Raw genomic sequence first — 14637 nt, 5'->3', positions numbered from 1 at the left:
GCCCACCAAGCTGAGCATCCTACCACTGCTTGTTGTATTGTGTTGGTGGTCTTGCTGCCAGGCAGTGGAGGTCTGGGAGTTCCACAAGTACCACCAGACATCACCTCAAGTATCACCTGTGGTATGAGTACTACTGGTTGAGAAATACTGCTATAAGGCAATGATGAAACATAGTGAAAACACCTTGAAGTATGTTCAACACCATTTTAGTTCCATTTTTTAATGAACCATTCTTTTAGCTAGCTAGAGGCATGCTGGCTGCTTCACTTCTGGCTATTTTCTAGCTGATAAATGAACACAGTCTGAGCTAGATGGAGCAATGGTCTGACTCAATCCAAGACAACTACAGCTGCACATGTGACCAGTTGCCTTGGTATCAGACAAGCTACTGTGTAACAGAGCCTTAATCTTTCTCTTGCTTTTTCCTTCTATTGGCCAGATTGCTTGGCAACATCCCCTCCCCCCCTTAGCCTGTATTTTTAGGGATTTGCAATGTAGCAGTTAAAAAATAAAGAATCCCTTCTAGCCAAAGCTGTCACATAAATTCATAGCACTAAATTGAATTGTGCTTTTTTGCTGCATTTTTCATTATTCCCTTGAGGAAAAAGTCAGCTTTAGAGTCGCTGACTCAAACTCATAACATTTTAAAAGTTAATGATAGAACTGCACTGGCAATAAGACTGTAATTCTTGGGGGGCCCCCTTTCCAAAAATGCCATTAAATATAGAAGATGGGCTTTCTCCCTCACACCCATGAAATGTCAAACTGTACTTTAACTGCTGCAGTTTTACAATAGTGTGAGATCACAAAGCAACATTAATGACAGATCATGGTGGGTGGTTTTAGGGCAAAACAACCAGTGCGGTTGCACTATGGCTCAGCTCTAGGCTCATGTCAGCTGCTCCTGGGAGAACCGAGATAAAGTCTGAAACACCTGCTGCCATTCCATCTTAAAGTGAAGTATTACACTCAATGTGATGGGCCAGCCACGTTTATTTACGTGTCTGCTCAACTCACTTATAAAGCAGAGAGTAGGAAGATTTGATGTTTACAACAAAAGGTGTGAGTGTTTGAGCCTTCCACCTTCATTAGTTCATTTTCTGTTGCTTCAGAAACTTTTCTCCCCAGCCTGTCTCACCTGTGTACATCTAACTCCCCCAGCTCTGCTTTTTACATGAGTGTAGCAGACACACAAAAAACAAATATGGTTGTCTCCATTCTGGCATAGCCAGAACCTAGATGGGAAGTCACCTATGACAATTTTTACTCTGGTTTCCATGTTCCCCTGAATTCTTTAGGGAAATGAGTAAAAATAAATACTTTTTGAGTGATTGCTGGTAGCCATGGCACATTCTGTGAAACCATTGCTGTCTCTTTTCTTAGAGCTGATTATGGGCCCAATCCTGTCCAATTTTCCAGCACCGGTGCAGCCACAATGCAGCCCCAAGATAAGGAAACAAATTTTTCCATATCTCAAGGAGGCCCCTGTGACTGCTGCCCCACCACAAGATGCAGTGCATGCCCCATTGGCACAGCTGCACCGGCACTAGAAAATTAGATAGGATTGGGCCCTCAGTCTTCATGCTGAATAATAGCTGAACCAATCCCCACCACAATTGTACATCTTTTTTCCCATTTTTTTCTCATCTCCAACCAGTTTTTGTCATCTGGTGCTGATAAGACAAGGAGCTGTCATGGATTAACTTTTGTCAGACCTCATGGGCTGGCCCAGTTTACAAGTCAGGTGAAAGTGACTGTGTGAAAAAATTAAGAATCTAGAGTGCCTTGAGGTTTCATGTGGAATGGTTTTTAATATAAAATTATTGGTTAGGTAGAAACCACTTGTCACCAACCAGTATTCAAGGCCTCACTGTTACAGGATGAGTTTCTGTAAGGTTACAAAATGCAACTCTATCCTCCAAGATCAGAACAGTTGCTATGGCCAAGATTTAGAAGGTCCTAGCTTACCCAATACAGTTGATGGTAGGAGCCCTAACCTAGGAGGGGAAGAGGGGACAATTGAGGAATTGAGCCAGCTCTCATTTTCCAACCTTCAGGACAGCGAAAGTTACTGTGACAAAGCACTGTGAGCCCACCAGTGTGCACATATGGTAGCTTCCATGAGCCCACACTCAGGGCCATCAAGGAAGGCTTACAAGATTTAACAATATTATGAGATCTAGTTATGGAAAATGTACCCTGGGGCTGCAAATATTTACACAGCCAGTAGCTGATATCCTGGCTTGTTCCAAGGCCAGTTCCAAGTTTTGGTGATGACTGAATCAGATACTTTCAGGCACCCTGCTTACGCATGATTAGATGTTCACATGAATGCACACACACACACAGAGTTTTGATAACTTCTAGAAAGAAAGATATGTTCAGCTTAACACATACAGATTACACTCACCTTACCATTGAATTAAAAATGCCCTGTACTATTACTTGAATGTTTATGACGTTTCAGGACTTAGCCTGAAGAATGATGGGATCATATATATTCACAACCGCTGTTGGCTATCATAATTTCCACTCTCATTCTGTTCTCATTGCCAGTGGAAGAAAATAGGTCCTGTACATTGTGAACCATAGCATTCCAGTGCGGTGGTCAACAATAGCAGTGACAACAAACCAATTACAGCATTAGCTTAAAGTAGTAGCTGTTGGCTATTATAAAGGGACTTTATTGTGATATTGGCACTGTGCTACCTTGACCCACTCCTCTTCCTGTGCCACTGCTTTTTAGTGACATGATCATTTAAAGGCATAATTTGTGCTTTTGTATATGACCCTGTGAGTAACTCGGAGACCACAACACACAAATTTTGAAGATGGCATTTGACATGGACTTGTGAACATGCTTCCTAAGTAGCTGCTGTAGGAGGATGCATCTTGAAAACAACTGATCTAATAAGTGGTGGACTGTAGTCCACAGACGTTTATGCTACAAGAAATATGTTAGAACCCAATCCTGGGCTCAACATGCCAGCTTACCGCTGGCACACACTGTCACAAATATGCCGTAAGGCATGTTTGCGAGCCTTACCACCGGGTGAGCACCCATGGGCTAGCGCCGGGCAAGCACTCAGTCTCCACCTCTCGGCAGTCGCACAGACTGCCGAGCTGTGACATGGTAAGTGGGGCAGGGGATAGGCGGGTAGGAGGCTTTCTGGAGAGGGAGGAGGCAGGCAGAGGGTGGAGAGAGGGCGGGGAGGAGGCATGATGGGGAAGCGGAAGGCGGGGAGAGGGCAGATGGGAGGCGTGTTGGGGGAGGGAGCGGGGAGGGAGGGTGGGAGGCAGGTTCAGTGGAGCTCCACTCCACTGGATCCTGTCGAATTGTGTGTAGCTCGGCGCCCTACACGAACACTTTTACCTTTAGTAGCCCCATTGCGGGGCTACTTCCCTTACCCGGGAGAAGGGGACAAAAGCCCGCGGTAGCCTATGGTGTATAGGATACGGCAGCAGCCATTTTTGGTACTGCCAAAGCTATGTGCCACGGGAGCTGAGGATTGGGCTGCCTGTCTTTAAAGTGTCACCAGACTTTTTGTTGCGTTTGGTGCTTTAGACAAACATGCTACTCTCTGGAAGTTGTGTGCATGCTGGTTACTTTCTTGGGTGTAGGAAGAAATGGAAAGAAGACTGACAGTAGGCTTGGACCTGGTCTAACATTGGAGCATCTGGGGGCTGGGCTGGGCTGTATGCTAGGCTCTAGAATGGACCTAACTTCACAGACCATAGGCTCCAGTGGCAGACCTGGGTCAGGGGGGGCAAAAGCTCCAAGCTTGCCATGCCCCTGCTGCTTCTGTCTTTGCCTGCTGCACCACCCAGCATGTCCATCGTTCTGCAGGCAGGCGAGGCCCCGCACAGCACTTGGCAGCGTGCGTAAAGCCTTCTGAGGCTTCTTCTGCTGTTTTAAACAATACTTCTGGTTTTGTCAGGAAACGAAGGTGGATGGGCGAAGGTGGCAGCGGCGGGCCTCAGCTCCATGAGCCTTATCCTGGGGGGGGGGAAGGGGACCGCATGCTGGAGGGGGGGGCAGCATGTCACAGACCTGCCCCAGGTGCAATGAGAGCAGGTCTGCTACTGATAGGCTCACTAATTCAAAAATGTGATGAATGGAAAAAACATGGAAACATGGAAAAAACATGGAAAAAACTCTTACCATTTGGGTAATTAAAAAACCTGTTGCCTGACTGAGTTCTTGGTCTACCATCCAAAGATACTTGTGATGTACAAATCCTTAAGGCATTGGAAGTTCAGGTTTTACCTTAGGCAAAGCATTACTTTCTGTCAACTTGTTTGTTCCCTCAGACCAATAGGGAAAAAATAACAGGTTGCTCTATTTATGCTTCCTTTCTCCTGTTATTCACTCTCTGACTGACCCTTAAAACATAACTAAATTGAGCAGGGTTAAAGATAAATACATCACTGAAATGGGTTATTGCTCACATCAGTATGGGGTGACTGCAAATAAATTCAACTGGCAATTTGAAGGGTCTCTTTCAAGGGCAGGGATAGTTCCTTCGCCTGGGCCTGGAGCTCCTGATTGCAGATATAATAAGACAAGGATCTGGTGACATCTGTCGCCAACACTTTGGAATCAGAAGAAAGCAGGTGCCACTGTGAAGCAGAAATATACCCAGCCGCTGGAAAAACAGAAAATTTGCCAGAAAGACTGCCTCAATGTGTCATCGTTAAAAGAAAGAAAAGGAGATGAACTGTAGATGACCTTCAGGAGTTGTTTACAACAAGTGCAGAGCCTTCAGAACATCACACTCCAGTTCCTGTGCTTGGCTTGGAATAGACTGGATTAACTTTATGCTGCTAGTGTGACATGAGAAAACAAAATACTGGAATAAATCCTGTGTGCAGGTGCAAAATGGTTGTGGTGGATACAGGCATGTGACAATGGTAACTATAGATTGCCAATAGGGCTTAATACAAATGCTGTACCTCCACAACTCAAATGCCCACCTTTAGTTGTTAAAAGCTGAAGTAGGCCAATCCCCTTCCGTCCTCCCTCTCCCCACTAGCTGAGTTCTGTGGCTTTTTTCCCAACTTTCATGTCACAGTTTCATGGCTCCGTGGCCCCCTGGAGATATCCAGGAGATATTTTACATTTTTGAGGGGAACACAGCTGATGCATATTTCTTTTGGCTTAGCGGCACTGTGAAAAAAATTACTGAGGGTCCAATCCTATCCAATTTTCCAGTGCCGATGCAGTTGTGCCAATGGGGCATGCACTGCATTCTGATGTGGGGAGGGAGTCAGGGACGTCTCCTCAAGGGAACAAATGTTTCCTTACCTCGGGGCTGTATTGTGGCTGCATCAATGCTGGAAAGTTGGATAGGATTGGGCCTTAAGAGACTAAGGGCACAATCCTAACCCCTTATGTCAGTGCTTTCCAACGCTGGCATAGCGGTACCAGTGGGGCGTGTGCTGCATCCTGCAGTTGGGTGTCACTCACAGAGGCCTCCTCAAAGTAAGGGAATGTTTGTTCCCCTACCTCAGAGCTGCATTGCCCTTAAGTCAGTGCTGGAAAGCACTGACATAAGGGGTTAGGATTGCACTCTAAGGGCCCCATGAATCAGGAAAGTTCTGTCCTTGTGTAATGATGTACTTTGGAACTGTATTTTGCATGAAAGGTCATCATTTCCAAAACAATGTAACCTTTCCCATTCCTTTATGTGACCTTCCCATTCCTTTTAGCTTTGGACACTTCCCTTGACCATCCTAAAACAGCATGGGCAAATATGGACTTGCTTGCAGAGTTTTGGAAAAAGAGTTTAATAGAAAATTTCTTGACAGTTTCTTTCAGTGGATTTTTTTAGAATGTTGATGGTAGTCTTTTTTCCTGAGATTTTAGTTGCAGTTGCTATTAAAGTTGTCATAGGCAGTTAACACAGAACATAAATTATGCAGTGCAGTGCACTATGTGGTACATAACTTGTCTACAGAATTTGGACTCAAATGCAGAACGCTGAGAGTCTCCACTTTTGTGGAAAGTTAGAAATTTCTAACTCTTTCGAATTTGTAGAAAAGCTTGTACATATGGAGTAGAAGCAGCTAACATATTATAAACTAGAAAGAGCTTTACCTGGTCCTGGAGCAAAAATGACAGTGCATTTCACAGTTCCATTTCACTTTTCTATGACCTTCAGTGTTTTGATTCTACACCCATATTTAACACCCCACATGTCACTAGCATTCTATCACCACCTGTAAAATAATCAATGGCAACTTTTGCAGTTGGAATTATTGAAAGAGGAACAAAGCTACTGCTTGTAAATCTTAAGAACTACTCACATGATTTCAGCTTGGGGTGGCCACAGGAAAAGACTTGTTAAGTGTTGGTTTCCATTTCTGTGTGTCTGTCCATGGTGAGCCAATTATATGTGGATGCCAGCACTGAATTACCAGCAGGAATTGTCCTTTGGTATGCCACTGCGGCTATATTCAAGTGTTTGTAGTGGCATGCCAAAAACTGAATCTAGGCCAGCAGCCCAGTCCTAACCAACGCAGTGGGACTACATGGACCACGTTGTACCCAGTGCTCACAAGCAGAAGGCTGGCAGTCTCCTTGAGGTAAGAGGTCATTCATCCCCTTGCCCCAGGGAAAGCTACCACTATGGGGCTACTTAGACTTGTGCCAGTAAAATCACTGACTCAAGTCTCAGCTGCTTTGTGTCAGCAGATTAGACTCAGAAGTGCCGCTGATCCCGCTCCCTCCTGGCTCAATCCACCCACCTCTTCTCCCTCCCTCACTATGCTCCATCTTCATTCCCTCATTACCCCATTACGCTCCATCCCTGCCATCCCCTTCCCTTGCACTGCTCATAGTAGCTCTTACCTGGTCTGGTGCGTGCTTCTCCCTGCACTGGAACTGACAGGATGGCACAGGTCTTTCCACCAGTGCCACTTACCCTGAGTTGCACTGCAACTCAGCCTAGCCCTGCTGTGGATGCAGAGCAGGCCAGCCAGCCTGCCTTCCTGCTCCAGGGCCTATTAGGATTGGGCTGTAATTTCCTTAACTGAGTAGGCAACCTAGAATAAATCCCAGAACCCTCACCAGTGCTTAGGAATTCCATGACGGGTACAGGATATTTTTGCAGACAGGTAGATGTGAAGGATTCCCTTAATGTCCTAAAAAATTTAAAATCCTCACATCGTTCCTGCCTGGAATAGTCTTACCTGGAGGATTTCAATAACATCAAAGCAGCCACTATAGGAGCCTGTCAGTACAGCCTCCCCCTCTTATTTTGTTGATGTAGGACAGGGGTCTCCAAACTGTGGCCCAGGGGCCACATCTAGTCCACCTCATGATTTTATCTGGCCTGCAGCAACTTTTTTTTTTGTCAAAGTATTTGCTGATGTTTGACATTTTTACTCATCATATATAATTTCTCATATATCATTTAAGCACAGCCCTGTTTATTTGTAATTGTCTCATTTCTCTTTTGTTTTGAAACGTATCATGCTGATTCCAAAAAAAGATCCAAGTAAAACTTATTCATTCATTTAAATTGCATTTAAAAAACATATTTTTTTTTTGCAGTCTACAAAAATGTGTAAAATATACGATGTGGCCCACATACTGAAAAATTTGGAGATCCCTGAATTTGGGCACTATCAACACCAGCTTCACTTAATACCACAGAAATCACAAAATCTAGTATACTCCTAGAACTCCCTGGACCCTGTATCCATATAAAGCATGGTGGTTAGTCTGTATTGATGTTTGTATTCAACACTGAGAGAAGTACTTTTCAAAAAGCAGCCATGTATAAAAGTGGCCATAAACCACTTTTTGTTCCATATGAACCTGCCCGCATTCAAGTTTTCAATGGAGGCTTTTCTCCAAATCCTGCCACCCACCATAAGTTTGGTGGGAACACAGGGCAAGGGAGGCCTTTTCAACTACTGCACCTAGGCTATAGAACTCACTCCCTTTGAAGGCTCACAGGTTCCCCACAGTTTATGTTTTTCTTCAAGCCTTCTGCTCTCCAAGGTGTTTGGTTCTGGCAGAATTTTCTACTGGCTTTTTGTGCTTCTTCTGTCATGTACTTTCACTGTGGGGTTGTTGTTTTGTTTATCCTTTAGTGTTGTTTTATTATTGTTTTCCTCTGGTCTTTGATGGCTTCATAGGCTTTGCCGGGTTTTTAAAAAAAACAGCCTGGAAATAGTAGTATGAAGAAAATAATGTAATTGTGTCGGTGACATGTTTTTTGTGTGTGTGTTCATATTTCTGGGTTGAGTCCTATTGTTTAGTGCCTAAATCAGCTCAATTATGCTGATATAGCAGGCAGTAGGCAGCCAGTCAAGACATGGTAGATTGTTCTGCTGTGCTCCAAGTGACCCCCACCCATCATGAGGTGGGGTCACCACATTCCACAGCAGCTGCAGCTGTTGGACAGGCTTCAAAGGCAACCATGGATAGAGTTCATGACACATGTCCGTTGTTGGAGTCATGCCGGCATTAACAAAGACCGTTAACGCTTGATTCTGATCTAAAGTTTAGCCTTTTCATCACATGGAATTTGTGGCATAAATGTAACATTTGAATGTATATAGTTTGTTATGGTGTACTAATGTAGAATTTCTCAAATGCTTTTCTCTATAGAAAAAAGCTTTATTTGAACAACATTTGGGTTTGTTTGCTTCTATACTTACAACTGACTGTTAGAAAGAGAAAGAAAATATGCTGAGGGAAGTTCCTTCTGCCAGTTTTGTTCAAGAGAGTGTTGAGGATTCAAAATGTAGATGCTCAACTGCCTTTCTGAAAATTATGCATTCATGCCCTAGGAAAACAGAGCCTCTTTTGAAAAAAGCAACTGCCTCTTATAAAAGAAACCTAAAACTGGCTATTGTCACAGCTGTAGTATTTACACAGGCTGCTTCGTCAAGGTTTAAATAGTGGGCTCCACTATAAAAACTAAAAATGTTCTGGACACGAAGTTGTTTACATAAAATATGAGAAGATATAAAGTTACAGGGCTGGGGATTGGAAGAGATTTTAACACCATCCTCCACATGCTGACGTCACGTGGAAACCAGCTGCTGGGATGATGCTCAACGGCACTGTTTCCCAGTTTGCAAAAAGTTGCAAAGTTGATCTTGCAGAGCGCTGAGGACTGCTCTGCTTGGGAGGCTGATGACTTTCCTTTCTCTCCAGGTTCAGTATTTCCAGAACTGGAAGAACCCCTCTCCCCACGTCACAGCTTTACATTTGCACTGAAATTCCTCTGAAGAGATTCTTCTTCTAAAAAAGGTGGGTTTGGTGTTTTGTTTTTCATTCAAAATCGCACGTCCACTTCTGTGTCATTTGATGACAACAAGAATATATTCAAAATGAGCCCAAAGTCTGAGTCCAAAGGGTTATTTAAACATCTGTCTTTTACTCCCAGGTTTGAATGCAGGGCAGTAATCATCTTAGTAAAAAGTTGATTATTTCAGGAAAGGTTGAGTGAGCTTGTCCCAAACAATTAATAGGGAAGTTGAAAGCCCCTTTTCATGTTTTGGATTTTCAGCCCCTTTTGGATTTTCTCACACCAGAAAATACTGAATATGTGTGTGCAATAGCACAGGCTGCTGTCATGAAAAACTTTGTGCCTTGTGTGCGTGTGTGTGAATGCGAGTGCATGCCCGAAATTTGGCACTCCTGAATGACCTGGATTGCTTGTAAATCAAAGGAAGGCTCTCCCTATCTGATCTGCTGTGCGTGCCCACTTTGTCTCATCTCTGTTCAAACACAACGCTTCTTCGGTTCATGTCACTGCCTGATATTTTTAGCATCTGCTTTCCATACCCCAGAAGGGTATTTATTGCAAACTATTTTGACTAGTCTGCATGTCTGTGTGTAGAGAGCAAGATAAAAGCAGAGTAATAATACTGGAGGTCCTACATAACCATTTTTATTTTTTTTGGAAAAAGGGAAAACTTGTTTGTGGCAGGGGAGGGAGGATTAGTGAAAAGTTTAGCACTACATTGAGCTTCTGACCTTGTCTAGGGCATGTTGGAAAGTGTCAGTACAGCAAAAGGACAGGCGCCCTGCTGTTTCGCAGGGCAAATGAAAACTGTTTCTCATAACACATGGATGCTAGTTATTTACTTGTAAGATGAAAGCTTCATTTATAGGTCCAGAAGTAACCTTTCAAAAATATATCTGCCAGCATTCTTCAATTGCCCCCCCCCCCGGCTGAATGTGTCATAATACCACCCAGAATTCCTTGGAGGAAGGGTGGTACAAAAATGTGAAAAATAATCTAGACGATGGAAACTTAATTCTACTCTCCCAGGGAAGAAAGGCTCATCACAGAAGAAAAACAAGGATAAAGAGTGGGGCTGAGATTCTGCAAGGGATTTATCCACCATAATACCAGCTTGAACATTTGGGACAAAATTAAACAGTGACCCAATTCTCAATGTGTCAATATCAAGCCTGAGCTCAGCATCCATGTTAGCAATTAACAAGTAGGGGGCCCAATCCTATCCAACTTTCCAGTGGTGATGCAGCTGCAGTGCAGCTCCTTGATAAAGGAAAGAAGTTCCCTTATCTTGAGGAGACGTCCATGACTGCCCCTCCGCTGCTAGAAGCAGTGCACGCCCCATTGGCACAGCTGCATCAGTAATGGAAAGTTGGATCGGATTGGGCCCTAGGTGACCATAAGCAGCAATACGAGCAAACAAAGGAAGCATGCTGGGAAGGAAGAGTGTACTCTTTTGAGAAGTCAGCAGGCTGCATGGTTGGCCTCTCTGGATGTGTTAAATCATTGTTCTACGATCTGAGCATTGACTATCTTGCTCGGTGCTGTCAGTTCTTTTAATTTAATAATTTGCAAATTGCTTTGAAGTTCTTTTCTTGTGATTACCCTACAACAACTTTATGAGAAGGTTAATATTGTTCCTGTTACAGAGGAGATGTTGAGGCTCACAAAAGAACTTGCTACACAATGAATTTCATGTAGAAAGAGACCGGGCTATTTGGGATGGTGTTGGAGGTCAGTCAGGGCCTGTGCCCATCCATTTCAGTGGGTCTGGGGAACCCTACAGCACTGGGCAGCTGCCACAGATTAGCCATTTGTACATGGGGTGGAGGAGAAAGGAATTGCCTGTCACTTGTAAACTGGAGAGAAATGGCCCAGTACAGAGCATTGCCCAGGGTCTCCAGCAAACTGGTGTGGGCACTGATACTAGTGCTGTGCCTGAGATGTGCTTGTGTCTTAGGAACATTTGGGTAAAGAGAAGACCACCCTAGGGCAAGAGTTATGTGACCCTCAGCACGGTTCCGGTCATCTGATATGTTAAATGTAGTGTAATGACTCCCACTATGTTCTTCCAGAACTTGATTACATTTGGATGTTCTCCAGTGTGGTTTCCGAAATGTTGTTTGGTGAGAAGCAGATCGTATATTGTAAAGATTGATTTAAACAAACAAGTCGTAATTTGAGAAATGTTTTATGGCTCTTTTGTTTTATTTCCAGAGCTGCTCTGGAAATGTGCATTACAACAGAGCAATCAGTACACATTAGGGGGGAGTGTATTATATTCATGCTTGATCTGCAGTACAGATATAATACTAATTGAGTGATTGGCTTAAACTCCTCTGATTTATCCCTGTTCACCAAGATTTGCAGAGTGACTAACCTTTATACTATTCAAGAAAGATGAACAAAGAAAGGAATTTTTCCATGAATTCCTCTCACGTTTTTGTTTTGGCAAAAGCAAAACAAAGCATTGCAAGTTATTGTAATCTGTGAAATGGCTGCAAATGCTCTTTTTAAAAATGGCATTTAGACTGCAAAATAACTTTCCATGCAGTGGAAACTTTATGTAAGAAGTTGTTTTCGAATAGCAGCCATTGCAGTCCCTGGCACTGAAGAGGTAGACGCTTCATCTGCTGACTGCTTGCGACATGAAGCCAAGACCTTTGCTTAAACAATCAATTCCTTCTGGCCTTTTTCATTAAGAATCCTGTGTTGTCTTTGAACAGCTCTTTGACTTGCACTGACGTGGTTTGTAATAAAGCTGTCCTGAATTTTTACAGGCAGGTATAAACAGAAAAGAATTTGCTGGATCCCAAAGTTAGTTTTGGAAAGTGTTTGAAACAAAGCAGGGAGAGAAGACAAAGCTGTGTGGAGCTTTGGAGTCCAGTGAAAAATCTGAGTGAAATCTGGAAAGAGAAGGGACAAAATGCTGCATTGCACAGGTAAGCCATTCTGTGGTGTCCACGTGGCTTGGAGAGGGAGCAACAGTAAGTTCAGCTGCTCTCCTCCTCAGGCTGCAGACCAGAAGCCCATGAAGTCACTGAAAAAGCAGGCCTCAGTTGCAGTGGGAGCTGAGTTGGGTCTTTGCGGTTGCATTTAAGATGCATGCTATAGGGCAGTGGTTCTCACTCCTTTAGCACCAGGACTCACTTTTTAGAATGAGAATCTGTCAGGACCCACCAGAAGTGATGTCATGACTGGAAGTGACATCATCAGGCAGGAAAATTTTTAACAATCCTAGGCTGCAATCCTACCCACACTTACCTAGTAGTAAGTCCCATGTTAAAAGCATCTTCATAATAGCCTGTTAAACATACAGATCTGTGATATTTCCCCAAATGCAGTCACTTACCTGGATAGCATCAATATATTAAAAATAAAATACTGAAATGAATGGGGACCCATTTGAAATTGGCTTGCAACCCACAGTTTGAGAAACAGTGCGATAGGGGATTTTGCATTTTGCAAACAGGTTCAACATCAGCGTGTGGTTCCTTGGAGCAGCAGTCAAGGCTTGTGCCCTTGGGGAGGAACTGCTGATTCCTGCCCTGGGACCTCTGAGAAGAATTCAGCCTAGCTAGCAACTGGCAGTCACTGGCTGGCTGAGCCTCCCTTCCCTAACCCTGGTGGTGGGTATTGTGCTGTTATGTTCCCTCATGGTAGCAAACAACAGTGTTCTAGCTGGCCAGCGTGTTTCCTCCCCACCACATGTGTGGTATCACATTGCATTGAGGGGACATTGTAGGGGAAACAAAATGCTCACTTTGTAAATTCAAAACACATTAAATGGCTCATAGGAATTCTTTGTTGTGTAAACCATGCAAGACTGGTTAGTCCACTACAGTTGTGCTCTCTCTGTGTGCATGGGTGCAATGCAGTCCCAAGGTAAGACAAGAAACATGCCTTTACCTTGAGGAGGCCACCTTGACTGCCTCCCCACTGCAGAATGCAGTGCATGCCACATTGGCACAGCTATGTCAGTGCTGGAACGTTGGTTAGGATTGCGCTCTCTCTCTCTCTCTCTCTCTCTGTGTCTATATATGTTTGTTGCAGGAAGGGTGACAGAGAGACTGCGTCAGTGTAAAATCATCTTCATTAGCAAACTTTCTATCTTTAGATTCTAGGCTGCCTTGTCAACAAACAGTTAGATAGTAAGACATGGGCTATGTTGCCTTGGCATTCTAGGCCTTTCAGGGTTGTTAAGCCTTCTGTTGTCACTGCCAAACACTTCAGAGAGAACAGAGGTTGCTCAGCAATCTGCAGCAGTCTGGCATTAAGTTGCAGGATTGGACACAAGGTCCTGAAGAGATGCTTAAGTTTGAAAAAGTACTTCTGATTTGGATGAATGATTTCTGCTTATTTGTTATGAATGTGCCTTAATATACTGGGAGAAAAGGAATTACAGAATAGCAAGTTGTCACATACTTCTCCCCTTGCAAAGAGATTTTAATTATTTAATTTTGGGGGAATAAAAGTTTAAAAGTAAAAGGATAGGAATCCTGTGCACAAAGATGGTTTCCTGCATTACAGCAACCCTCTGCATTTGCTGAAAATCTACTTTCAGGGGCTGGAGGACCCCCACAATAAGACTGTGCGATGCAAAGGGCTACAGAGTGAAGAGGTCAGCGGAAGTCCTCCCTTACAGAATGGGAGTATTTTCTGTTCATGAAAGAGGAACCTAGGATAAAATCCTATAATTCCATTACATGGGCTCTTAGACCAAATACTTAATTTTAAGGAATTGGTAATGTTGAGATGTATTTTATGGGAATTCTTTTTATTCCAATATAATTTACATTTTAGCATTTATGTATAAGATAATCATAGTCCTGTCATTGCTAAATTGTGTCTGAATCATAGTCATTACTTTAACAAGTACAGTGTATCATATTTCAAAACATTGCATCAGTTCCCTGCAGGTCTTTTTTTTAATCATACAGTACTTATAGTTTTATGCAATAATCATTCTTGTACATCCTGATAAACTCTTGACCAATAGCCGATCTTCTTTTTACCAAAACTGCACAAGCCATTAAACAGTACTGCCCATGGTATATGGATTATGTTCCTCAAGTTTATTCCTTAATCATTTTTTAAACACTTTCCCAAAATGTTTGTATGGTTTTTTTCAAATGAACAAACATTAAATAAGTAGCGTATTTAGCATTTAACATCTTTGTTGTTCCTCAGAAGTAATGCTATATAGTACATTTTTTTTCCTTACCAGCATATCATACTATTGCAGTGATATATTTTTTTACAAATTATTAATTGCCTCATTTGTTGTAACTGCCATACAAATACTTTTTTACATGGGTCTTGAAATTCTCCCACAGATTTCTTGCACTGGGTGCTTTGTAAAAGCAAAATCTGC

This window comes from Tiliqua scincoides, chromosome 1, assembly GCF_035046505.1.
Source record: "Tiliqua scincoides isolate rTilSci1 chromosome 1, rTilSci1.hap2, whole genome shotgun sequence".
NCBI classification, from domain to species: Eukaryota; Metazoa; Chordata; class Lepidosauria; order Squamata; family Scincidae; genus Tiliqua; species Tiliqua scincoides.
Note: the sequence above shows the minus strand (reverse complement) of the source record.